Source organism: Rattus norvegicus, chromosome 2 (assembly GCF_021556685.1).
Source record: "Rattus norvegicus strain SHRSP/BbbUtx chromosome 2, alternate assembly SHRSP_T2T, whole genome shotgun sequence".
Taxonomy (NCBI): domain Eukaryota; kingdom Metazoa; phylum Chordata; class Mammalia; order Rodentia; family Muridae; genus Rattus; species Rattus norvegicus.
The window spans coordinates 61,548,785-61,575,993 of NC_141535.1; the positions used below are offsets into that span (position 1 = coordinate 61,548,785).

The window sequence follows — 27,209 nt, forward strand, 5'->3', positions numbered from 1 at the left end:
GCCACAATCAGAAGCAGAGAGAAGGATACATGAATGCATGTGTTCAACCTACTTTCTCTACTCTTCTGCAGTTCAAGATCTCCAGCCTAGGGACTGGTGGCCGCTACCTCAGTTAACACAATCACAATAATTCTCCACAGACCCCCACAGGCCAATCTGATCAAGACAGTCCCTCACCAAGAGTATCTTCCTGATGATTTTAGCTTGTGTCAGTTTACTATTAAAGCTAACTATGAAGAGGGTATTCATTTTGTCATTCCAGAAGACACATATTTGCCATCAGGAAATGGGCTGCAACCAAATATGGGGTCCTATGACACTTTTGGAGGGGGACTGTCTAGATTAGAGTGGCCTATGAGGGTGTCTGTGGAGAATTATTGTGATTGTGTTAACTGAGGTAATGGCCACCATTCCCTAGGCCAGAGGTCTTGAACTGCAGAAGAAAGGAGACAGTGAGTTGAACACATGCATGCAAGTACCCCTCTCTGCTTCTGACTGTGGCTGTGACTAGCTGCTTCGTGACTCCAGTGACACCTTGACTTTGGATGTCTTGTCTCCCAGAAATGTGAGAAATGAAGATTTGTTGTTTAGACTTCCAGGTTATGGCAGCTCGTTAGAGCAGTCTAAAATGACTAAAAGTCTATTCTCAAAAGAGGTTCTAACACTGAACAACAAAAGCATGAGTACTGGATGAGACTACCTTAACAGAAGGACAAACACATAGCTTCATGGAAGGAATAAAAGGAGTGTATTGGCCAGAGTGAGGAAGGGCACCATATGAAATATTTAAGACAATGCTCCTACCTAGCAGATAGAAGCTGTGAGTAAGCATGCACATGCATACATTACCTTCTAAACAAATCACAGAGAGTACTCTTACTTCTCTGGAATTGTACCATGGATGGTTGGTTATCTTTCCAGATGTGGTCAGTGTTCCCATCTGACAAGTAAAGGGAAGCTACTGGAAGGAGTTCATGTCTGGCAGTTCTTGGTGAAAGCGGTGAAGTTGTGGGTGGTTGCCTGGCAGACTTCAGGACCATGGGAATACTGACAAGAACAATATGGAGAAGACAAAGGCAAAAGCAAAATAAGGCTACCCAGAAAGTGGAAGCATAGGGGGAACCCCAGTAGACTGCAACATAGATAAATGTATAAGAACATGAGGGCCGAGGAGAAGGTTCACAGAGGAAACTGATACAAATATGAGGACCAGAGGTCAGATCCCTAACAACCATTCCTGTGGGCATGGTAGAACATCTCTAATCTCAGAAGAGGAGCCTAGAGAAGCAAGATAGCAAGTTAGACTAAGCAAATTGGTGAAATTTGAATTCAAACAAGAGACCCTACCTCAGGAATAAGTGGAGTATAATCAAGAAAATATCAACATTAGCCTAGGGCCTCCACATACCACCCCGCTTCCCCTTAGTGCACAACCATATTTATACAACAACAAAATTTTGGCATTTTCCAGAGAGTTCCCTAAGGTCTATGTTAGTTTTTCAGGGTCGTTATGACTAGTGGTCTTTGTAAGAGTGTAGAAGCATTCCTTGTTTGATAATGTTAAATTTGTAAGTTTCAGGTGACATGTGAAACTTTTTAAAAAATTTTTCAAAAAGATTTTAAAAGCTATTAGCCAGGGTCATGGTGTAATAAGACATAATGTTATTCCTTTAAAAATTTAAGTGCATGTGGAGTTAAGAAGCTGTTGTACATTTATGATTTAATAAAATGATTCTAAAGGAAAAAAATTTTAATTGCTTAAACAATCAGAATTTGTTGAATTTTGAAATTAATTTCAATGGTGCCAAAATCAAGATGTCACAGAAACTTGAAGGGAGAATTCATCGCTTCACAGCCTCTTGGCTAAGATCATGTGGAGGGAAAATTTATAGCTTGCTCCTTTACCCTCGCCTATCAGTATTTCTTGGTTCTTGGTTGGCTCACTCCAGTCTTCCTTCTGTGAGGAAGCACTCAGGGTTCACTTAGATAATACAGGATGATATTCCATTTCAATGTCTTTAATCACATCTGCAACGGTCTTTTCTGATCGCGCTCATTGGCATTCACAGGTTCCAAATAATTGGATGTACTATCACGGTTCAGTCTGTTTCAAAGTGAAGGTCACTGAGGTGACTGGACAGAGTGTAGACTTGGTGACTGAGCCACTGGTCACAAAACCTTCCACAAAGGACCATAGGAATGGGTAGGGAGGCAGCACTGACTATGCTAGTCTCTGGGTACCTGGAACTATCTTTCTCAAATTCTTGGAGAGCCATTTTTTTTTAAATTCCTCATCAGTATCAAAAGTTAGCTTTTTTTATTTTGAAGACAGAAAGGAAGATGTAGACAAAGCAGCCACTTGAGTCATGAATTTAAAAGTCTTAATGTAGTATAAGATTCTCTGAAATTCCTGGCAGCAGATATGAGTCATCTATCACTGTCTGACATTTACAGAACATTCTTCGTGGCACTTTCTAGAACTTTGTTAAGGAAGAAGCACTGAATTTTTTAAATGACAGGGTCAGTCTCCAGAGACCTCTGGTTAGAACAATGGGTCAAATCAAAGGAAATGAAACGTTGCAGACACAAGTTGAGGACCCTTAGCTTCAAAGGGCCAATGGAGCAAACTGCTCACCCGACTTTTAACAACTGTTTGCAACTCAGTTCTAGGAACTTCAACATCCTCCATAGGCACTGCATGCACACTGTGCACAGACACAGACACATGCAGTCAAAATCAGACACAGAAAAGTAAAATATTTTTAAAGAATAAATTTGCTAATAGTTCACTGGAAACCATTTCAGTCATGGAAGTTTGATATTGGAAAGGTGCAGAGTTTATGGGAAACTAACTTTAAGAATATCCATTGACAGTCACAGCCTCTTAGTCAGTTGCACAGACAGGAAGAAAGTCCTGGCTCTGGCTCAGAGGGTGAGCAGGGCTTGGGAAGCTGGCTTTAGTCAAGTATGCCATTCAAATTCCCTTTACAGTTACTGCTTTAGTGGCCGCCATGCGGCTAGCTATGGCCAACAAGAAATAGGCAAGTCAGTTTGAAGTAATCTGTGGAGATTTTGCTTCCTAACAGAAGAAAGGTGGAAAAGGCATCTTGTTTCTTAGCTGCTTTTAAATGATTCTGTATAAAGAGAGAAAACTATAACCACTCAAAGGTAAAACAGCCACCATACCACTGTGCAGTTCACATACATTGGTGCTCAACACTGGGGCCCTCAGGATTAACAATACCTGCTTAGATGTATTCTATTAAAAATAGTGTGTATGTGTGTATGTGTGTGTGTGTATGTGTGTATGTATGTGTATGTATGTGTATGTGTACGTGTGTGTGTGTGCATGTGTGTATGTGTGTGTGTATGTATGTGTGTGTATGTATGTGTGTGTATGTGTATGTGTATGTATGTGTGTGTGTGTGTGTGTGTGTGTGTGTGTGGTGTGTACACCTGTGGAAGTCATGGGTTCATATCAGTGCTTCTTTAATTGCCACATACTTTACTTTTGGAGACAGGGTCTCCAATTTAACCTGCAGCTCACTAACTGGCTAAACTGGCTGACCACCAAACCCCTATGATTCTCCTGTCTTTACTACAGGTCCTGGGACTATAAGCATGTGCCAACACACCCAGCTTTCATGTGGGTGATGGGGGCCTCAACTCATATTTTCATGTGTCTTTAGAAAGCACACTACCCACAGAGAGTCATCATCTCGGTCCCAAGAGCTTTATTTCTTGAGCCACTGGTTAGTTGGACATGCTAATTGCCACTGCAACCAGACGCATGCTAACTCCATCAAACTCGGAATTTAGCTTTTTGGCTGCAGCCAAGATACCCCATCCTTCTGAGGGAGCTAGGACCTCAATTAGGAGTAAAGATTCCTTCTGGTGTAGCAAGTAGCACAGATCTCATCTTACTTTTGTCTGGCCTGTCTCTACTGGTACAGGCTGGAGATGAAGATATAGACACCAAGGCACCGGAAAATGTTTTGGAATAAGTCCTGGGAGAGAGTCTAAGAGACTTCTGGGAGAAGGTAAAAAATGAGGCAGCTGCACAGGGACTGTGCTCTGAGCTGGGTAGGCTCTGCAAAGTTGACCCTGTTGAGGTAAAGATGATGAAGCTGTGTGCCCTACATGGATCTATCTTCATAGAGAAGATACTAGAGGAAAGGGTGTAGCCTTGGCAGGAGGCAATTCATGAAGAGGGGCTCATCTTTAAGCCAACACACCCTGCAGTTGGGAAATGAGAACATGCATCCTGAAGGGGATGGCTGGGTGGCCACCACTGTGTTGCCAAAGAGAACCCCTCCCTTTTCCTGCTGTACACTGTGGCAGGCAGCCATGAGAAACACTTCCATTTCCTCTAGGGGAACCCTTCTGGCTTTTGATGAGGTCCTTGAGGCTAAACACTCTGTAGTACAGACTCTATCTAGGGAAGGGAGAGGAGCCTGCAGAGAGCAGCTGGTGGGATGAAACTTACTCATACACTCCACCCAGCCCTGTGGGCTCTGAAGCAGATCTCAGCAGGACCAGGAGAAACATAGACTTTGCACAGATTGTCCACACTGGACTGCAATAGAGCAACCAGAGAAGTGGCTGTGACTTGGGAGAGGGATCCTTGTTAGAAGGAAACACCATGCATTCTCCAAACTTGTCTAGGTAAGGGTCATGCTGGGTTTTAGAAATTTGGTGATTTTTTTTTTTTTTTTTTGCCAAAATAAGTGCGTCAGATACAGTGGCATGACACGCCCAGGTTCAACATCCTCTGGGAAAGAAGAAATTTGAATCGAGTTTGTTTTGACTAAAAGGGATATTTTGTGGCCAGGATGTGGACTTCAGGATGGCCTTGTTGCCTGCTGCCAGCCCTCATGCCCAACCCCCTCCACAGTGCCCCCCCCCACTCCCCCGTCTCCTTTTGGCTGAATGCAGTTGCTGTATAGCCCTGTATTGTTCCTTCTGGGAAGTGTTGGAATTCTCTTCCCTTCTGAACTGTGGATTCCATGCCACTAGAGTGATGGTATCTACATGGAATCTCATATTCACATCCCTTAGAGGGTCAGTTTCCAGCTCTCTTAGGGAATATCTCTATTGGCACATTCTCTCCCTCTCTCACAGGATGGCTCCTAGGAGGGGTACAAAGACAAGTTTAATTTTATTTTTGAGCAGAGTGATGGAAGGATAATCATAGTATTTCCTTCATGTTTTTCTAAGGATGAGCATCTCAGAGGTATAGAAAGGAAAGGTTACTACTGTCCAGTTTGACATTGATTGGAGTAGGTAGTGTCTTAAAAGCTTTCATGGATGGTTTAGGGAGAGACTGTGCATGGCCAGGGTTTAATAACCCCACAAGGTTTTTTTGGGTTTGGACACAGCCAAAAACCACTTGATGGCTCCATCAATTCAATGTCATGCTTTTTGCCATGTATTTTAATACAGGTCTGTGAGGTGGGGTCTGTTCTGGCTTGCTTTCTATCAGTATGGTAAACATCACAATCAAAAGTAACTTGGGGGGTTGGGGATTTAGCTCAGTGGTAGAGCACTTGCCTGGAAAGCGCAAGGCCCTGGGTTCGGTCCTCAGCTCTGGAAAAATAAAAGTAACTTGGGAAGGAAAGGGCCTTTTTTTTTTTTTTTTTGGTTCTTTTTTTCCTTCCCCATGGTATCGGTGCCTTGTGGCTGCCTTAACAGCTTGCCACGGATTTGCCGGCTCAGAATTTATTCTCTCACAATTCTAAAGATGTACTAAAACAGTCAATCCCCCAGCCTGCAAATTAGGTTGTCTCGCCATCCTTTAAATGGCCATAGGGGAGATTCTCTCTCTGCCTTTTCCAGCTTCCCTTGCTCTACCAGCCTCAGTTTACTGCTACGCCTACTTTAATCTTTCTGAGTTTCTGTGTGCACGCAGCTTCCCTTCTTCCTGTCTCTTCCCTGTGTCTCTTATAGATATGGTCATGGTTGGATTTAGGGCCACCTAAGCTTAACTTCACTATCTCTGCGAACAGCATTTTCTTCAAATAATGTCATCCATGGCTTTTGAGAGTCGTGACATTAAAATGCCTTTTATGGCGCCATTATGCAACCCATAACACCCAGCTGAGGCCTGTATTAACTTGGATATAACTGACCACAGTGAGGGTGTGTGTGTGTGTGTGTGTGTGTGTGTGTGTGTGTGTGTGTGTACATGCACGCAAGAGAAGTTTCTTCTTTGGATATTCTATTCTGTCACTTATCTTGTTCCTGGTCTTGATCTCTACAGGGACTGGCCCAAGAGCAGCTTGGAGACAAAGGAAGCACATGGGCTAAGGTCTACTTGGCTGGTGCCCATCAATTTTGGGTGCTCTTGTATATACCATTGTTGGAGGGTGACTTCTCACAGGATTTTCACAGATCATTGTCCCCTGGCCTGTGGGAAGCACATGTTCCTCTTTAGCTCATGTGATTGTGGTGTTGATCCTACCAGACTGATCTGTACAGTCTCCGGGTAGAATCACATTTTAGTTCAGGTGTCCCTTGACTTGCAAGAGACCAGGGTGCTGTTACCACCTGGAGACAGATTTCAAAGGTTTATGAATTTCTTTTCTCTGATTATAAGGATAAGACCTCCTCACCCTTTCCCCCCCAGTAGGCCAGGAGAAATATATCAAAGACAAAGATAGTCTGAAGATGGTGCCTCAGCAGTTAGAAAGACCGGAGTTCAATTCCCAGCATCCACATCAGTCATCTCACAGCAGCCCCAAATTCCGACGGATCCAACACTCTCTTCTGGTCTCTATGGGCATCCGCATGCATGTGCACATGCACTCACAGACAGACATATCCATCGCTTTAAAATCAAATGAATCTAGAAAGGAAAGGAACTATTGCAAAGTTGCCTTTTGGTTGTTGCTTCTGTAACTTATAAGGTAGTTACTGATAAATCCCAGAAACAGACCAATAGGAGTCATGAAGACTTATTTAGCAAACGTGTGATGTCTGTTTATCAATTTGGAGGAGTATGGCTACTGGGATCTGAGGGAAAAATGACCCAGGGGTGAATGTGGCAGTGTTCCATCCCTGCAGTCCTCCTTACCACTGCCACTGAGAATGCACTGTTAAAGTAGATGAGGATGCGGGTTTGGTATGAGAGATTTTGGAGGCTCAAGTTAGAACACGTATCTGAGGGAGATCTTGTGTTAGAGATGGTCACTATGGCTTGGTGTCTCTAGCAGGGCTCTGTGAGGAACTACATTTAAATATTCTCCCTTGTTCAGGCCCTGTCTGCTTCAGCTGAGTGTCAGTGCCTTCACCATCCTCTGCTGTCATTTCGGAGACAGTTACCCAGCCCAGCAAGGTTAGTTTGCAGCCAGAATCCTGTCAGTACCTGTCAAGGTCACAGCACGGGAAACAGAATCTCATCTAGCTGGTTTGATTGTAGACGCTTTAATGAAGGAATTCTTTGTAGAGGTCAAGGACTCTCTCCGTGGTCTGAGTCCAGGGTTCCCACAGAGACTAAAGGCAGAGCCAGCAGAGAGGAAATGTTGGAGCTTATAGGGCAAACATGAAGGGAGCCCAGTAGCAGCCAGGGCTCACCATGTGCAAAGCCTGCCCCTGGTGCCCTCACCCATTCCTCCTGCAGCTGCAGTCTCACCCTGACAGCTTTCCACCTAAAGGGAGACAAGTGTCTTTCTGATTTATTTCTGCAGCCTTCTCAGAAGCGGCACCTGCTCTGCTGTGCTTAGAAACACAGCCAGGGACGCTGGGAGAGTCAGTGCCCCCGAGGCAGTCAGGCAGCAGTGAGTGGGTGTCAGAGTGGGTGGAAAAAATGCTGTCTTCCCACTTTCATAAGGAAATTCCAAGAGACATTCTGTAATTCTTTAGAGATTCTCCCCAGAGGCAAATGCTCGTTGTTCTCAGCTGGGATCTCCATGACACTTCGTCTCTTTGTTTCGCTGAGATAGACTTTTGCTATGTAGAGCAGACTGGCTTGAATTTAGGACAAGTCTCTTGCATCAGCCTCCCAAGTCCCAGGATTTAGGTGTGAGCCACTATGGCCAAGCGATTATACTGTCTTTTAAAAGGTTAATTTTTTGAAAATATCATCCTGAGTGAGCTAACCCAATCACAGAAAGACATACATGGTATGCACTCATTGATAAGTGACTATTAGCCCAAATGCTTGAATTACCCTAGATCCCTAGAACAAACGAAACTCAAGACGGATGATCAAAATGTGAATGCTTCACTCCTTCTTTAAATGAGGAAAAAGAATACCCTTGGCAGGGAAGGGAGAGGCAAAGATTAAAACAGAGACTGAAGGAACACCCATTCAGAGCCTGCCCCACATGTGGCCCATACATATACAGCCACCCAATTAGACAAGATGGATGAAGCAAAGAAGTGCAGACTGACAGGAGCCGGATGTAGATCTCTCCTGAGAGACACAGCCAGAATACAGCAAATACAGAGGTGAATGCCAGCAGCAAACCACTGAACTGAGAATAGGTCCCCTATTGAAGGAATCAGAGAAAGAACTGGAAGAGCTTGAAGGGGCTCGAGACCCCAAAAGTACAACAATGCCAAGCAACCAGAGCTTCCAGGGACTAAGCCACTACCTAAAGACTATACATGGACTGACCCTGGACTCTGACCCCATAGGTAGCAATGAATATCCTAGTAAGAGCACCAGTGGAAGGGGAAGCCCTGGGTCCTGCTAAGACTGAACCCCCAGTGAACTAGACTGTGGGGGGGAGGGCGGCAATGGGGGGAGGGTTGGGAGGGGGACACCCATAAGGAAGGGGAGGGTGGAGGGGGATGTTTGCCCGGAAACCGGGAAAGGGAATAACACTTGAAATGTATATAAGAAATACTCAAGTTAATAAAAAAAAAGGTTAATTTTTATTATTTTCAATGATGTGTCTGTGTGGGTGTCTGCATGTGGGCATGCTCACACGAGTGAAGGTGTCTGAAGAGACACCAGATCCCCTGGAGCAGGAGTTTACAGCTGAGTCCCGAGGTGCTGGAAACTGACCTCAAGTGCTCTGAAGAGCAGCGAGTGCGTTTAACCTCTGAGCCATCTCTCCAGCCCCTCATTACATCCTCATGTTTGCACTTCCGTCTGTCTCTCTCCTGTCTGACCATCCTGACTCCTCTTGCCTTGGAATCACCTTCCAAATGCATTACTAGACTCTGTCTTCGTCTAAGGTTCTGCTCACCAGGGAGTCCATCTAAGACGTGGAGAAGCACAGCCACAGTCAGCATAAAAACCTTGAACCAGGAAAGAGTAGGAGGAAACGTGTCCCTGTCTATTACTCTGCAAACTCCTGCTAGACCCCTCATGGGCTCAATCAACCCAAAGCCACTAGGCAAGGAAGCCTAGGGGACAGAATCTTTGAGAGGAAGGCAGCTCAAGACAGGATTTAAAAAGAAAGATGTCATGAGCAAGAAGTTAGAAGCCTATAGTTAATATAAGAAAGTTATATTTCTATTATGTTAAAGGTCATCACACAAGGTTCACACTCTACAAACCCAAGCCTGTCTCTCCAAGGCTGTTCACCTGTGACATATCATAGCTGAAGGTCAGGTCCAGTCTCTATCAGAAGTCTCTGACTGAAGGTCAGGATCCTGAGGAAAACTCTCCAACTACAGGGTAGATCAAGGTGGTGTCACTCCAGATGAGCACAGCAGAGCAGAGCATTGCTCTTAGTCTCTGTGTATAAACCGTCTAATCGTCATCATGGAGTTCTAGGCTTGTGTTTGGTTATCTTGACCGAATGACATCACTGAGTTCTGATTATCAGGTGTAGCCTTGGGCAAAGTGGGATTCCTGTCTAAGCTATTTTTACATATCTAAAAGGCATTACTGTACTATGTTCATTACAAAAAAATAGGTATATGTCCTAATTTGTTTCTCTGTTGTTATGATAAACACCATAACTAAAAGCACTTTGGGGAAGAAAGGGTTTATTTGGCTTGCATATCCAGAACACAATCTATCATTGAGGGAAGTCAGGGCAGGAACTCAGACAGGAGCAGAGGCAGGGACAATGGGAGAAAGCTGCTGATTGCCTTGTTCTGTGTGGTTTGCTCACCTTGCTTTCTTATCACCTTTCTGGGAGTAGCACTGTCCCCACTGGGCTGGACCTTCCTGCATCAATCATTAATTAAGAAATAGAAATATCATTCAAGAAAATGGACATGCCCTCAGTCTAATCTGATGGAGTCACATCTTTAATTGAGCTTCCCTCTTTTTTTGCAACTCCAGTTTGTGTCTAGCTGACAAAAATTAACCAATACAATATGATGAAGCAAGTGGAGTAGCCATCACTTCTAAAGCAAATAGCCTTGTTTGCTTGTTTCTTAAGACAGGGTTTGTTACACAGTCCAGGCTTGCTTCAAACTCATGCTCCTCGTGCTTCAGCCTCTTGGGTGCTGTAATTACAGGCATGTGCTACAATGCCTGACTCACATCTCTTTCTCAATCATGACAGAAATAATAATAATATGAATGAACAGACTTCCTCATGAGCTTGGTTTTGCATCGGTTACCTTCTCCAGTATGTGCAATTACCCTCAAGATTCCCTCTTAGGAAGAGTAGAGAGAGTTCACTTCAGAGCACACACAGTGGGCCAGCCTGATCTCTCAGTTATGTCTTCAGAGTGTGGTACTCTGCCTTCAGTGTACACCTTACCTTCTCTCATGTGCCCCACTTACACCAAACTTGGGCACTCTCGGATGACCAGGCTTCCTTATTGCTCTTGATCCTTTTGTAAATATATCACTAATCTTTAAGTCTAAGCTCAAGTGCCTCCTGTGGGATGCTTGTGACCCAGACTATACTCCTACCTCTCTGCTTACTCCCATCATCCTCCCTGGTGTTCCCATTGCTTCCAGTAGACAACTCACAGCAACAGAGATTTGCCTGGTTGGCTGCAGGCAATAGGAGCTCCATGAGCTACTTGAGATGATTATATCTGGTCTCTCTATGTTCTGCATTGGTCAAAACATTGCCTGACATGTCACAAGTTTTCAAGAAATGCTGGTAAAGGAGGCTGAGAAAAGGGTAGCCTGGAACATGGAGGTTGGCCAGTAAATGGCTACTGAAGACACTGTAGTAGTTTGAATAGGAATAGCTCCTGGATGCTCATGTGTTGGAAGGCTTGGTCCATGGGGAGTGGCACTATTAGGAAGTGTGGCCTTGTTGCAATAGGTGTAGCCTTGTTGGAGGAAGTATGTCACTGTGGAGGTGGGTTTTGAGGTCTCAGATGGTCAAGGTAGGCCTAGTGTGGAACGCAGTCTCCTATTGCTTGCAGATCAAAATGCAGAACTCTCAGCTCCTTCTCCAGGACTGTGTCTGCCTGCATGCCACCATGCTTCTTGCCATGGTGAGATGGACTTAACCTCTGAAACTGCAAGCCAGCCCCAATTAAATATTTGCATTTATAAGAGTTGCCATAGTCATGGTGTCTCTGCACAGCAGTAGAACCTTAACTAAGACAGGAGCTAAGCTCTGTGCAGTTGGATACAGCATCATGAATGTACAAAGTTATGAGAAGCATTAAAAGCCCATTTGATCTTTTATTTGATGTCAAAGCTTTAATTCACACATATTGATTGCATAAAGAGCTGTGTCTTACAAGGCAATGGGATTGTAATGGAGACACAGGGCTTGGTTGTGCTTTCAGGACTGTCCAGTGACAGTAGTAAACCTGCCTAGAAGGGCTGATGTAGATGCTAGCAGAGGCAGAGGCTAAAGACTTTCTGGGAATTCTGAAGTTCCTACAGCTTTTAAGTAGTGAGCACAGCTGTCGGAGGACCCCTAGGGTGCAGCTCCTCTGTAGAAGGCAAACCCAGTGAGTTCTCTTTCTTGAAGGATTTCACCAGATACAGCACATTCCTAGGGATTCTCTCCGGTAACTTTTATTTTAAAATCAAAGGTGAAGGAAAAGTCTGACTTATAGAAACATCTGGCAACTTGGAACAGGGATGAAATGGCTCTGAGAGTAAAATGCTTACTCAGCAAACATGAAGATCCAAGTTCAGATCTCCAGCACCCATGCAAAACTCAGAGTAGAGCAGTGTGTTCTTACAATCCCAGAGTGGAAATGGAGGATCCCAGGAATTCACAGGCTAGCCAATAAGGATGAAATAGTGATTTCCAAGTTCACAGAGAAACCCCTCAAAATATGACGTGGAGAATGATAGAGGAAGGCTTATGACGTTGCCCTCTGTTTTTCACAGGCATACACACAGGTATGAACACATGTGCATACTCATGCTAAAACATAAATATATAAGCCTTTACAGTATTCCATGTTGTCAGTCTTGATATGCAGAAAAGTCATTGCTGACTATTGGCTACTGTTGGGTGTTCAAACAGTAGTACAATGTTGTGCATTTGAACAGTCTGGGGGTGGGCTCTAGGTGTGTTAGAGGAGGAACTATTTCCTCTAACACCCAAGAAATCAGCTCAGTGTTCAGTTGCTCCTTCCTGTCCTTGTATAACAATCTGACCTTGACAAATCGATGCATTTACCTTGTACCTTAGAAAAGAGACCATGTGGTCTATTTTCTCTGTTCTCATTTGATTTTGAGAGATCAGACACCTAGCCAGAATGAGTAAGCCCATCAAAGTCATGTTGCCCATAAATAATACACTAGGCCAGGAGCCAGTTCCCACGCTTACTCACCTGTTGTTCAGCCATTCATTAATTGACTTACAAGGTCATTCACAAGGCCTTCAGTAAGCATCAGTATGGGTTGAATTGTGCCCTTCCTTTCATATGTTGAAGTCTTAACTTAAATACCTCAAAATGTGACTGTATTTGGAAAATAGATCATATTGGTAATTAAGTAGAAATGGCCATTATAGTGGACCATAATTCAATATGACTGGTATACCAAGAAAGCAAGAAGATGAACTAAAGGCAAATAAATGCACTGAGGGAAATCCATGTGATGCCTCAGGGAAAATAAGCCATCTTTCCACACACACAGGGCAGAAGAATCAGTGGAAACCAATCCTGCTTCCTGACCTTGGGATTTCTAGCTTCCAGAAGTGTAAGAGAAAAAAAAAACCTCTATAATTTAAGCCAACCACCATGTGTTAGTTTGTTATGGCGGTCCTTGCAAATTAATCTAGTGTTTACCAAAACTGACTGAGAATACATGAACAAGCAAACCAAGCAGACCTCACTTTTCAGTGTCTCATTCATTGGCTCAGTCACTGAGATAATAAGTTTACTTGTTATTTTTGTTTTTTGTTTTAGATACAGGGTTTCTCTGTGTAGCCCTGGCTGTCCTGAAACTCACTTTGTAGATCAGACTGGCCTTGAATTCACAGGGATCCATTTGCTTCTGCCTCCTGAGTGCTAGATTAAAGGCTATTGCCACCACCACAAGCCTAGATTTTGAATGGTACCTCTCTTTCTTGTCATATCAAGTTTCTTCTATGTGTGAAATGGGAGAGTTAGTGTGAGTGTTAATCCTTACTCTCAACTTTAATGGATTGGCAGTCTTCATAAACATACCCCTTTGGAATGTCAGCAAGGGCTTGATTACAGTGGGAAGACCCACTTAGAATGTAGACAACTCTGGCCTATGAACTGGAGTCCTGGGATTGAGGTAGGAAGCCAGCTGAGCACTCACGTTCAACTTGCTGTGTTTTCTGAATGCAAATGTGTGTTGCTGGATTTAGCTACTTTGTAGGTTCAACTTTCTCTGCCTCTTTTCTTCCTCCATTTCAAACCCCAACACTAGAAAAGAGAGAAAAAAGAATAGAGAGGAAAGCAAAGAGATCCCCCAAATAAAGTCAGGGGTTGGAAAGGGGGCAACATGACATTGAGTTTCTTGGGGTGAGTTTGGTCTTCACAGTCAGGATATCTAATTTCTTCTTGTTTCTTCTTTGCACACAGATACTTAACAAACAGTGACCAACATGAACAGCAACCAACCAACAACCTACCCCACCTCTTGAGGCCCTAGCATTTATATACCCTCTGAAACGTCCCCAGAGTCCTAAATGTCACACAGTCATATAAACTATCTGCCCCTGGCAAAATCACTCCCCTGCTACAGCACGAGACAAATCATAGTCAGCTGCTGTGGACAGTTTGAAGCAGCCTCATATCCCCATACTTGGGATTAAAACAAAAACATGTGCTTATAATATTTCTAAGGAGGACATAAGGGCCTAAGGAGGGGCTATTGCTGTGATAAACCCATGTGGTTCATTAGCCTCTGAGAACAGGTTTGTAGAAGAAATATGGGAGAATGTGGAGATGCCAGCTTCATAATTTCTAGAATGCTTATAGGCAGAGGTTACTGGACAATTGTGGAGGCAGTTTGAAGAAGATATTGAGAGAAGTTCTAACAGAGGCCTGGCTCATGAGGTTTCAGAGTGGGACTAGGGCTCTGATGGGAATGGAGCTAGAGGCCATATGTGTTAGAATCTGGCAGGAAACCCAGCTCCATTCTGCCCTCATCCTGAGAGTATGTTTGGAGCTAATTTGACTAGTGGAGGAAATCTCAGGTCAGATGGAGGAAACCTCAGGTCAGGATAGCATCTGGACTGTGGGATGGTTTCTTCACTTAAGATTTACAGCAACAGGGAACAGAATGGTCTGGGAATGTGAGGTGTGGTAAAGAGTATGATCAAGTTTACCATTGTGGTCAGGGTGGCTGTGGAGGGACACCTGTGATTTCTAAATAGATTAGCGTCATAAGGAGAGACAATAGGAAAGGTGCTTGGATGGCAAAACTCTACTCAATTAAATTTGGAAATGAAAATTCAACTGAAAAGAGAAACCCTGTTGTCAGATGCCACTGAAGGTATTTTCTGCTCAAAACAACCTAGGAGAGGGCTTTCCCACAGTCAGCACAGGAGGAACTGAGGCTCTCTGTGTCAAACTGACAGCAGAATCGGAGGCAGCAGAATCATGTGATTCAGCAAGAAAATCACAAGGGTTATGGAAGCTTGAGCCAAGCTGCTGAATTCAGGCAATATGTTGTAGGGTTGTGTTCCTTGCAGGGAGTCCTTGAAAGGCCATCATAAAGTTGGGAAGGTGAAACCCAAGTTGGAGTGGATGATGCTATAAGATGTTGGAATTGGCAGGACCATGAGGCATCTTTTGAGGAAAACTGCAGGCATGGAATGGAGCTGGTCCAAGAAAAGTCACATGATATAGAAGGTCAAGGTTGCCCTAGGCTGTTGTCACCCAGGTGATTCTATCACAAGCCCCAGATGCTACACTATGGCACTATAGGATTTAATGTTTGTCTTTCTGGGTATGAGACTTGCTTTGGTCTGATCTTTTCTTGCTTATTCCTCTTATTAGTAATTTTTTTTAAATGTAGTGTTGTATTTAGGAACTATGTAGCCTGTCTTTTGTATTTATAAGGACTCCCAAGAGATTATATTGTGTCTCAGAACAGTGTTGAGACTGTTACAGAGTATAAAGACTTTAAAGTTGGACTAAATCCAGTTTGTATTATGTGATTAAAATGAGGCATTAAGGGCCAAGAGTGGAATATTTGATTTAAAGTGATGTGTTTGGGTGGGAAGCTGACAAGGACTAGAATTGTGATGATCAGTCTTCCCCGACAACTTGACTAGAGATAGAACAGCCACAGAAACAGGCATTCTGGTGTGTCTGTTGAGGGTGTTTCCAGAAAGGAAAACCCACCTTTCATGTGGATAACAGTATTCCATGGGTGGGGGTCCTGAATTGGTTGAAATTGAGAAAGCTGGCTGAACACTGGACCTTCATCTCCTGCTTCCTGACTCTGAATAAACCTGATTAGCTGGTCCATGCTCCTACGCCATGTCAAGCCCTCCCTCCCAAGAGAATACACCTCTAAATTATGAAGCATAGCAAAAACCCTCCTCCTTTTTAACTTGCTGTTGACACATGCTTTGTCACAGCCACAGGAAAAGTAGCTAATAATGGGAGAAGGTGGGGGAGGCGACAGAAACTTCACATAGTAGATCTCTTCAGTTCTCCTGGGAAGGAGGAAATGGCACCAAATAATTTTGCCTCATTGTTAACTTTGGTTATATTTTGATTAGTGTAGACATCCATTCACCTCTCATGTGAGAAATACCACGTAATTCGTTACCAGGTAGGAAACTGCCTTGTTAAGTCAGACCTCTCCCAAAAGAGAATTGCTCCCCATTTCCTAAATATATAATCCTCAAGTGTGCTAATAACAACCCACAAACTTTTCCAACTGTCCTAAATGATACCAATTTCTTTAGAAAGAAATCCAAACGTTTCTTGTTTTTTTTTAAAAAAAATGAGAAAAGAAAAACATTCGATGTTCACAGACAGAGAAAGAAGTCAGTCACGTGTTGGGAAATCTCCTCTCTCAGACGGAAAGTTTCTAGGCGAGCCCCCAAGAACAGCTATGTCTACAAACGGCACTCCGCTGTTTTCAGAGGCATCATATCAGTCACAGTTTCCATGTATGCAATGCATTTTATCGTCCTTACATTCATTATCGTTTATCCTAGCAGGTGAGAGTACTCCAGAGATACAAGGCAGGAAGGACAACTTCAGATTTATGACTCCTGACTGCCAGAGCCCTATTTACTTAAAGCTCTTGAAGAAGATGACATCATTGAGCTGTAAGGATGAAGAGTTTAAACGAATCCTGAAAATGTTCTTGAGCCTGAAAGGGAAAAATGATCCCAACTCACAAGAAATCAATACCTCCCCCTCCTCTCCCTCTCCCTGCTTCTCGTCTCCCTCCTTCTCCTTCTCCTCTTCCTCTCCCATCTCTTCTTCCTTCTCTCCCCCTCCCCAGGCTGTCCTAAAACTCTCTCTGTGGACAAAGCTGGCCTTATAATCAGAGATCCTCATGCTTTGCCTTCCAAGTGCTGGGATTAAAGGTCTGGGCTGGAAAATCAGTGCTTTTGTTGGCTATCATCCACCTTTTTTTCTTCTTCCTCTTTTCTTGGCTTTAGGAAAAGACTAGACCTGTAACATTTGTGTGTGTGTGTGTGTGTGTGTGTGTGTGTGTGTGTGTGTTTGTGTGTGTGTGTGTGTGTGCATGCAAATGCGTGCGCACTCGTGCATGAGTGTGAATTCACAGGTACCATGGTGCATATGTGGAGGTCAGAGGGCAGACTCCAGTTTCCGTTCTTATTTTTCCACCTTGTTTGAGGCGCTCTCTCTCTCTCTCCCTCTCTCTCTCTCTCCTCTCCCCTCTTCTCTCTTCCCCTCTCCCCTGTCCCCTCTTTTCTCTCTCTCTCTCTCTCTCTCTCTCTCTCTCTCTCTCTCTCTCTCTCTCTCTCTCTCTCTCCTGCTGCATGAAGGCTGACGCTCATGATTCCAGAGATTCCCCAGTCTCTACCTCTCATCTCTTTGCAGGAATGCTGGGATTACAGAGGAGCACACAACCACACTGGACTTTTACTTGGGCTCTGGGGATTTATATATAGATCCTCACACGTTCATGACAAGTGTTTTACCAACTAAGCTGTCACCCCAGTCTGAGAACACTGAAATTTTGACACTTGATCTTGAACATTGGGTTCACTGTATCTCAGTTGGCAGTGCGTGCATGACAAAGGCTAAAAGGAACCAGGGGTAATGGCTGTAGAAGGAGGGAGGGAAGCAGTTTAGACTGTTCGGCATTAATGGAGGATTGGAGTCAGGAGACCCCAGAAGCCACCCCTGGAGCTCACAGCTGGAAAGAATTTGGTAGCTCCTAAGTTCTGAAGTTATGACTTTTGCTTTCTGTTGCTACTGGTCTCTTCGGGGCAGGGCACGTTCTCAGTAAAATACAGTCCCTGCAGCAGACAATAATGGGACTTTCTTGGACCCACTAGTAGTTTAATGCTAAGGGCTTTAGTGTGGGCTTCCTCCTAGCTTATCTAACTTAATCTTATTCTTCTAGCCCACATCCCACCATGTGGATTGTCCTTTGCCTCTTTTTCGGCAGTTTCCTGGAGCAGGAGTCTTCAAGTTAAACAAATTGTCCACCGTTTCCATGAGGACTAAGTAACGAATGCCTCTTTCCTAGAATCCAAAGGACTGAAACTGGAAATCAAAGGTGGTTTTTACCCCATTTGAACAAACTGCTCAGTCCTGCAAGAACTTTAGAAGAAATCTCAGTGGATCCTGGAGGCAAAAACCGAAACAAGAATTAGTCCGCTCTGCATTCTGGAGATGGTTCATGGCTGTTACCAACGAGGTAATTATTCTAGTTCAAAACTACCTAGGAAAAACTATCAGTACTATTTTCTCACTGTTATTGTCCAACTGTTTGCACCCTAGGGTATCTGTGGATATGATCAACACAGAATCATAAGCTTGTTTAAAATGTTATTAGGTTTATTCCCTATAACTTGATGAATCAGTCTTTGAGGGTGAACTTCACAGATGTCCAGTCTTGATGTCCAAAGATTGGCAATGCCTGTGTGTATATTCATTCATTCATTTATAATACCATACTGGTAATAGATATCATGAAGGTAATATGAAGGTGATTGATTTAAAGCATATTATATAGGTAATATTGCAAAATTTTCACCTTGTTTTGTTCTTCAGGTCATGGAGGGACCAAGAAGAAAAACAAGGGATTCCGGTTTTGTTTGCAGGAAGATTATCAAGATGGAAACATTTTAACTAGGAAGTTATAAAGTGCTTGAAGTACAGACACTGGAATCCTTAGGGTTCCCGTAACAAGCCCACCCCACCCCTGCCCAAATGACTGTGTTTCAGATGCCTTGTAAGCTGAAAAATGCTGCCCATGTTCAGACATCAGACTTCATGTGTTTTCTGTTACTCTAGCTGAACGACACAGATCAGTTAGTATGTAACGAAGACGTTCCTTTGGTTCATGGTTCTCATGGCTGGGGAGTACAAAAGGTGGTAAAACTTGCTGAGGCATTTTCTGAGAAATCATAATATGGTAGAGGACCTTACATGGTGAGACAGAAGAAAGTCATAGAGTGTGACTCTTTCCTATAAAGTCACCGTAGAGCCCAGTCCTTAGGACTCATAAAATCCTGCCAAGCTCCTGTAACATGCGTCTGGGTACTGTTAGGGTACGCTGTGTGAAATTGTGTCTCTGTTCTTTCTTACCTACCTAAGATATTCTTTGATTGCCTTTAATAAAAAATCCAATGGCCAATTATCTGGGCAGGAAGTGGAAGGTGGGACTTCCTGGATGCAAAAGGAGGAAGGTCCTGGTCGCCAGGAGACTTGACAGGAGACTGACTTGACAGGGCTTGAAGGTACAGCTAACCACAAGGTTGTATGGGACTAGGTAATCAGGTTAACTTAGATGAACTAATTGAGAGTCTGTCCAGCTAAGGCCTAAGGCTTTGAAATATGAAAAGGTCTCTGTGTGGTTATTTGCGGAAAAGCTGGCTAAGATAAAAATTGCCACCATATTAACTTCTAGCATTATTTAATATATACAGGGCATTACATTTCTAATACATAGACTTTAAAGAAACACATTCGAAATACAGAAGCACTAGATTCAGTTTCCATGTAACTCACTGTAATCTTCAGCCTGTACCAGTCTATAGGGTTTCATTTTGCATATAGATTCCATGAATCCCTGAAAGAGGCTCCCTGTGTCTTTGGCTCTGTGCAGACCAGTGGTGACAAACGGGTCTTGGGAACCAGACCCTTGGGAATGAGACAATGCATCTCAAAATAGTCCAAGGTTTTTGGTTTTGTTGGTGTTACTTTGTTCCCCCTTAAAGCAGAGGAATTGGTTCTAGAAAAATGTCCCGTAGAGCCCAAGTTTGTCTGGATAGTTTATTAAACTATTTCCTTTCTCTTTGAGGTTTCTTATACTGTTAGCAGGATTTATTCACTGGTGTTTCTACTGATAACACTGATGACAGAAATACACTGACTAGGAATTCACCAAGCCTTTTATCAATCCTCAAGCCTTTTCAGAACTCCTCCTGGCTTTATCTATAAGGTGTCCCATCTTCTGCTCTCATTTGCTTATTAATTTCTAAAGCAATAGCAAGTTAGGGATCAACCCAAGCTATGGGTTGTGTTGACAAAGTTTGACCACAAAGGGATGAAAGCTATGTAAGAAAGAAGGGACACTGGGGGTTGTCTTATCTACTACTTTACTTACCCTCCGTATCTCTCCAGACACCATGACCAGCGTGTTTTCATAGGGAACTGGAGGCTGAGGTTACATTCGTTCCTTATAGTTGCAAAGTTTATCAGCAGAGGTATTGGAACTTGAATTCAAGCCAACCTGCTCCTTCCAGCCTTACTCCTTGTTCCAGAATAAGATCCAACCCTTCCAAGAGGTGAAAAGGTGAAGACAGGCTTCCCTTATCCTGCAAATATGTGGTAATGGCTGTACAGAGGGAGCTGTGTGGTCACTGGAGGACATGGTCACATTTGGAAAATATGAGTGTCTGTGTTTCATTGGGAGTTGAAAAGTCCTCTCATTGTACTGTGTGTATTGTAAACTCAGAAAAAGCGGAGAGGAGTCTGGACAGAAATTGGCTCTGGAAAAGTCACTACCATTATGGTTAAAGATTGATTGTGCAACTACAGCACACTGGGCATAAAAAATAGACCCAACCTTTGTCCTCAGGAATCTAGAATGAACACACAAGATTTATGGTCAGAACCCTTGATGGCTTGCTGTCAGTGGCTGTTTTAGAAGCATTCATGTGCCAGAATTCTAGCAAGCAGGGCTGAAAAATGTGGCCCTCAAGGAACTATGTTTCATTCTGTTTTAACATTTTTAATGTGTTGAATGTGTATGTAATTGTGCCTATGTTTATTTTTAATCATGTAAAACAAATATTCCTAAAATTTCTACTTTTTAAAATTAGTTATCGATCGTCTATCTATCTACATTTATTTACATTTCTCATTAAAAATAATTCTCAACAAAGTTGCCTAATTCTCAACAAAGTTAGGTCAGGTGGCTCATACTTAAAACCTCCACACTGAGGAGGCTGAGGCAGAACGATTAAGAGTACAATGAGGCTCAAATATTACCCCATCAAAACAAAAGAAAAAATAGTTTACAGAATTTTTGATGGAGTCCACACAGCAGCACAGGGATGAGTTCAGTGAGCTAGGAAACAGCAAAAACCAAGTTTATTTGCAAATGCAGTAACGAAATCTAATTCTTTCCACACTGATAACATAGTTTTAGAAAATTAAAAGGAAAAAGAACATTTCAAATTAAAAAAAAATCAGAATTACTGCCTTAGAGTACAGACTTGGCAGTTTCATGAAAACTGTCTAGCTACCCAACTGGGAACAACTTCACAAATCTGAATGGCTCTTCAACTATCTTTTTAAAAAAAGATTCAGTGTGTGTGTGTGTGTGTGTGTGTGTGTGTGTGTGTGTGTGTGTCCATGAGCCTGAACACACATGTGCATTTCATCATGCTCATGTGGAAGTCAGGGGTCAGCCTGCAGGAGTTGGTTCTCTCCTTCCAACATTTGGGTCATGGGGATTGGGCACAGGTTGTCAAGCATACACCTGTCCTGACTCCCCCTCTGACTGGCCCTCCTGTAGCTCTTTAAATGAGTTCTATTCATCTATCACTTGATATTCCTTACCTTTATTGTAAAATATGTTTTAAAGAGCCCATACTGTGACTGATCTACACACAGGCCAGAGTCCTGTCTTACTAGAGATAGAAATGTGTGGGCGGTCTACGGCTCATGCTTCTTCCTAGAAGAGAGTGGAGCTTTCTGGTATATTAGTTCCACTGTCTGCATATTCCTTGACCAATGTGGCAAAACCTTGTTATTATCTTACCAGTACTGATAGGGTAGAAGTCTGACATACTAAAAATCAGAATTATAAATGTACTTATATAATTTAATTAATATTTATACATCTTTATCAATATATTTATTTTTCTTAAGTAAAAAATAGCACTTAATTGCTAGAAGAAAATTTGCAAATTAACAAATTATAATAAATATTTGCGTTAAAATAGTATAGAGTTGTTTTGAAGTATTTAAAAACTAAAGAACTTACAATCTCATAATGTTGAGATAATACTGTTGGTAGTTTTATCGACATATGTGGGTATGTATCATTCAGATAAAGCCTGAATTTTAAATAAAACTTGGGCCTTACTTTGTCAATTCTATTTGACTTGCAATAGAATTCTGTTCTCACACTTTCATGCAAGTTGCAAATATCATAAGACTAACATGTATTTAATGAATCTAATTTGCTCAACATCAAAGCTTAACAGCTTAGCCCACTATACAGTACTCCTTGCTTTCCTTCATACTTCTATGGCCAGCTGGAAGCCATGACTATCACTGCCCAATATTATGGCTGAGTATCGGCCATATCACAAGGCTAGGAAAAGTTCATGACTCAAAAACATTTTCCTCTGAGTGTATATCTCACTCGATAAAGTTAAAAGTTCACAATTTGAGCCATCACAAGTTGAAGACTGTCTGTAAAAAAAAAATCCTTTATATCTCCCTCACAATTTAATTGGAATTGGAAAACATTAGCTTTGGTAACTCTGCTCTGTTTCAGTAGTGCCTATTTGGGCTGTTTATGATGATCGATTTTAGCAACAAGACTGCAATGAATATCGTGATGGTTCATATTACATATCCACTTGACTGGGCTGAAGGATGCCCTGAGAGTGGCTTAAACATTCCTTCTGGACTTGCTTGTTGGGGTGAAACTGAAGAAGACTGGCCTTTGCCTACTGAATAAAGAAGAAGTAGTCTAACCACCTAAGAGCAGGTGATGTAGTTTATCAAGGAGGGACAGTCAGCATAGAAGAAGGGGAAGTATGCGTTTTCTTTCGTCTGGAGTTGGAACACCTGTGTTGTGTCTTGGAACATCAACTCTGGGTTCTTTGGTCTTTAGACTCAGACTGACTATGACGTCATTGGCTCCCCACCAGATTTCCTGGGTCTCTGGCTTGTAGATGATACATGGTGGGACTTTCAAGTCTCTATGGTTGCACAAACAAATTACTGGTCTTAAATCTCGTTCTTAGCATCTATTTATATCCTGTTGGTTCTGTTTCCCTGGAAAAGCGTCACTGAAATAAACTTTCTTAATGTTAAACAATAGATGATTTATTCAAAGTAGATTCCTAGAAATGGGATTACTGGATTAACAGGAATTAACAAAGGCAGCTGATTCATTCAATTTTTATGTAACTTAAGATGAATATGTTTGAATTATGACCAATCAGAAGTGACAGAATGGAAAATTAAAGAGATTTCCACTGTGTAAAAGCTCACTCTGACACTATATATATATATATATATATATATATATATATATATATATATATATAAATTTGGTTGCCTGGATCTTTCTAACTCCCCCCTTCCCCCTTATCTTATTATTCTATCCACTTACTCTCTAGCACTTGGCTATTAAGAGGTGATTGTATAAACTTGAGTCTCACAGGATATACATACCACAAGCCACAGAAATCAAGTCTGGCTAATTTACACAGAAATAAATATACTAAAATGTTTGATGGCTTACTGAGTTTTCAAGTGCCCCAGTGAGCTGGACTGGAAGCTATGTGACTAGGCTAAGCCATCCAAACTGTAGCAGAACTGGCCCCAAAAGACCCTGCTGCTTCTTTTATTCTGTTGTTACTGCCGCGGGGGATTTGCCAGCAGTATTGTCTCGCTCTAGGAAGTGTGGCAGCTGACCCTCTAGCTCATGGGTCAGTGTCCAGGCAGGTGCTTTGCAATCCTTATTCAAGCTGCAAGGGAGTCCAGGAAAACAAAACTGTAGCAGTAAGAGAGGTTTCAACTTTCAATGAAATGTACAAAGGGCAAGAACATGGTGTCAAGGAAGGATTTGGGTGCTGATCTGCCAAAGATGAACGATGTATGCTTACCATAGATGTAAAAACCGACGACCCAACCCTTGGATACCTAGGGCCTATTATAGAAGACAAGAGACTGAGAGCTGCTCTGTGGATGTCAGAGGAAGAACCACATGTGATCTCTCATCATTTTCTAGTGCCAGAGACAGAGTGGTGTGCATTAAGTTATTTATTTATTTTTGAATGATTGGAATGATGAGCACGGAGTATTCAGTCCTGGTGATGGAGAGTACTGTGTCCGTCATGACAAGTACTGAAGCTCTGTCTTCTCTTCCATCACATGGGTCATCAGAAGAAATGGGAAGTGAAGTGCCAAGCTAAGGACACCTATTAGCCCATGGTCTTCAACCTTTTTTCCATCCACATTTTTAGGAAAACTCTTCAGGCCACATGGATTATCTTCATTGTTCCTTGACATGATAGAGAGCAGTATTTTTAGGCATGTTCTCTCATGTGAAAAGAAATGTAACTTGCATATTAAAAAAACAAACAAGACTATAAATTTAGGTCACCTGAGTAGATACACAATGCTTTTGACAAAGGCACCTATTTAGTATATGAAAGCAAACGTATTCTGGCTTTGTTATCCGTTCCTCCTTTCTACCACTCTAGTATTCTGTAATGTTTAAAAATAATTTTTTAACATTGCAGAATTCATTGTGCAAGTCTATAAATGAGAGAGAAAGATTTGATATGAAGCTGCCTCTGACCAGTTTTGATTTTCCAAGGTTGACTTTTATTGTTCACCAAGGAGAGTGCAGACACAGATGATGTCATTTCTTGGCATCACAGAGGATGAGGAAGGTCAGAATCTGCCTCCCTCCACATCCTATCCCAGCTTTTGTCAAGCCTTTAAGAGCATGAGTGGAGAGAGGTGGCTTGCATGATAGCTGGCAAGTCACCTGAATGTCCAAGCTTGTGTTCCAGAACCCCATGGGCCATTCTTTTTAAGATTCCCTATCTCTACCATATTCATATTGATTTTCTTCTCCTGAAATAGATCCTTGCTAGCTATTGACATCAGGAACACAAATTACAGTTCACTCACACATCTCAGTGCCATATGCTAACTCACAGCAGTCTTGGGAGTAAAAAGAAGCAGAAAATGAAAAACATAGGCTTTCTTGGCTCACCGTTCCGCCCACGAAGTCTCACTCAGCAGCACTGTTTAGGATAGAGAACAGCTTGTATCATACTGACAGGGCTCCAATTCCATATGGACCCTGTTCTCATTGAGTGGTGCTCTCTCTCTCCATTCCATGGAATGGTTAGCTGATATTCCTTCCCCGGTTTTCCAAGCAACCACTTGCTTATTACCGATGATCCCAGACTCAGCACCAATGCCTTCCTCCAATGCTGTAGTTTTTGAGTCACAGCCAATGGGAGCTGACAGACGGGTCATGTCCCTTTCTGCTTGATGAAGATGTTGATGCTCAAGGCTCAGAGTTAAAAACCCAACAAGTCACAAAGTTGGATAACGTCTTCTAGTGCTCTTCCAAGCCTACTTTTCTTGTATTCCCCAGAGGTTGCAGCACATCACCCCAGCCATAGAAAGCACGTAATAAGTATTAATAACTGCATGTGTTGACAGGGATGAATATATTTAAACCTAGGGAAACAATGGCAAGCCTTTATTGAATCTCAGCATGCGATAGACCCCGTTCTAATTAGCGCCTTAAATGCTTGATCTCAGGCAGTTCTCATGACAGTGCTACAGGGAAACTTCTATTAGCAGTCCTAATTTAGGGATGTGGAAACTGAGGCACAAGGTAGATTAGACAACATGTCTAAGGCAGAGTTGTGAAAATAATAGTGGATTCTGCTGGGAAGTTCATGGTCTTCAGAATCATAATGACAACAGAAATGAAATAACAAATGCACTGAGCCACTATGTTAGGCTAAGGATTCTGGGTAAAATGAACATGTGTAGTTTTTACAGGATGAACATAAAGGGAAAAAGTCCACACAAGGAAAAAGAAGCTCAGATATATTAAGGAATTTTCTGAAGGCCTCACAGCTTATCACTGGCTGAGAACTGAACTCAGCTGCAGACTGTGTGATGCTCCCCATGTACTCTTTGTGGGACAAATTCCTGTCCCTGAACCTAGCTATAGAGGATGATAAAACTACATCTTCCTACTCACAACAGGATGAGTTCAGCATCCTGTCAGTAGTTCTGGAAGGTTCCATGGTCTGTGGTTTAGGGCGACACTATCAGCTCTTGTGTCGAATCCTCTCCTGGCATGATGTGCAGACTGTATTTATTAAAGTTCTAGGGTACAGAGGGGTACCATCCTAAATATATGTCCTACTGGGAGACACTATCTCCATCACGTGACATTGCCTGTCCATCACTTTGAACTGAAAGTCTTTGAGAGTCAGCTGACTTGAGAAAAGTTCTAAAGACAGACTGCAAGTTTTTGTGGAGTAAAGGGAATTTACCTTTTGAAGGAATTGTTAGTGTAACTAAGGCATCTACCCCTCTCTCCCACCCCTACCCCATCCACCTTCCTGCCCCTCAGGCATCTAGGTCCATACCCTGCAGGAAGAACAGGATCTTTTTTTTTTTTTTTTTTGCCATGGCAATGACACCAGCTCAGAATGCACAACAGACTGTGTGAAGCAAGCTTGCTTTTCAAGGCTTCACCGAGTCCCTCCTTTAATTCTCTCCCACACCACTCTCACTAACTTGGCTAAGTCGATCCATAGAGATAGCAAGGAAGCCTGGGTTCTAACCATTCCTCTGGCTTGCTCATTTCTGGTGCTTACGGTTGATGTTCACATTACTGCTCTTTGCTTTTCCCTATGTCTTGTCTCTTGCAGGTAGAATTTAGAGAACCCCAGACAGAAAACGAAGAAATGGCCAGAGGCTGAACTGACCAGAATATCCCAGAATTGATATGATATAGGTTTTTCTGGGAAGCATAGTGGTCATGGTAATTGTCTTGCTCAGTTTCAACATTCCTTATGCTAACACTCCTTGATATTGACAGGATGTGATTTGCCTGGGCCAAGCAGAGCCCTCCCTGGGGATTTTGCTGGCTCATATGGATGCATAAAGGCTTATTTTTGTCTCTTGGTACCCAGTGTTGTTAGCAATGGCCTGGAGCTGTGTTCTTTGTCCTGTGAGTAGAAAAAAATATTGCTGACAGCAGACAAAGTGATAGAGTAGGGTTGAGGTTGGGGCCCAGGCTCCAGTCTTTCTTAGTCACTTCTCGTCTTTGTCGCCATGTGAAATAGTGTGTTGTTTCTTTTTGCTCTGAGTTCCTTGGGATTATACTTGCCGTTACAGATGTCTGGAAACCATCTAAGAGAATTTAATTATTTAATCTCTGGCATTTTTCTGTGGTTATGGATTCTGTGGCTTGTTCCATCATTCACCCA

General features: G+C 42.7%; 1 long non-coding RNA gene across 1 annotated transcript; it reads left to right on the forward strand.

Annotated features, from left to right (window-relative positions):
• Window positions 1-4,419: 4,419 nt before the first annotated feature.
• Window positions 4,420-20,866, forward strand: LOC134485720 (uncharacterized). Its single transcript, XR_015677904.1, has 3 exons — window positions 4,420-4,665; window positions 18,005-18,175; window positions 18,532-20,866. It is a non-coding gene; the product is annotated as an uncharacterized LOC134485720 (long non-coding RNA).
• The last annotated feature ends 6,343 nt before the right edge of the window (window positions 20,867-27,209 follow it).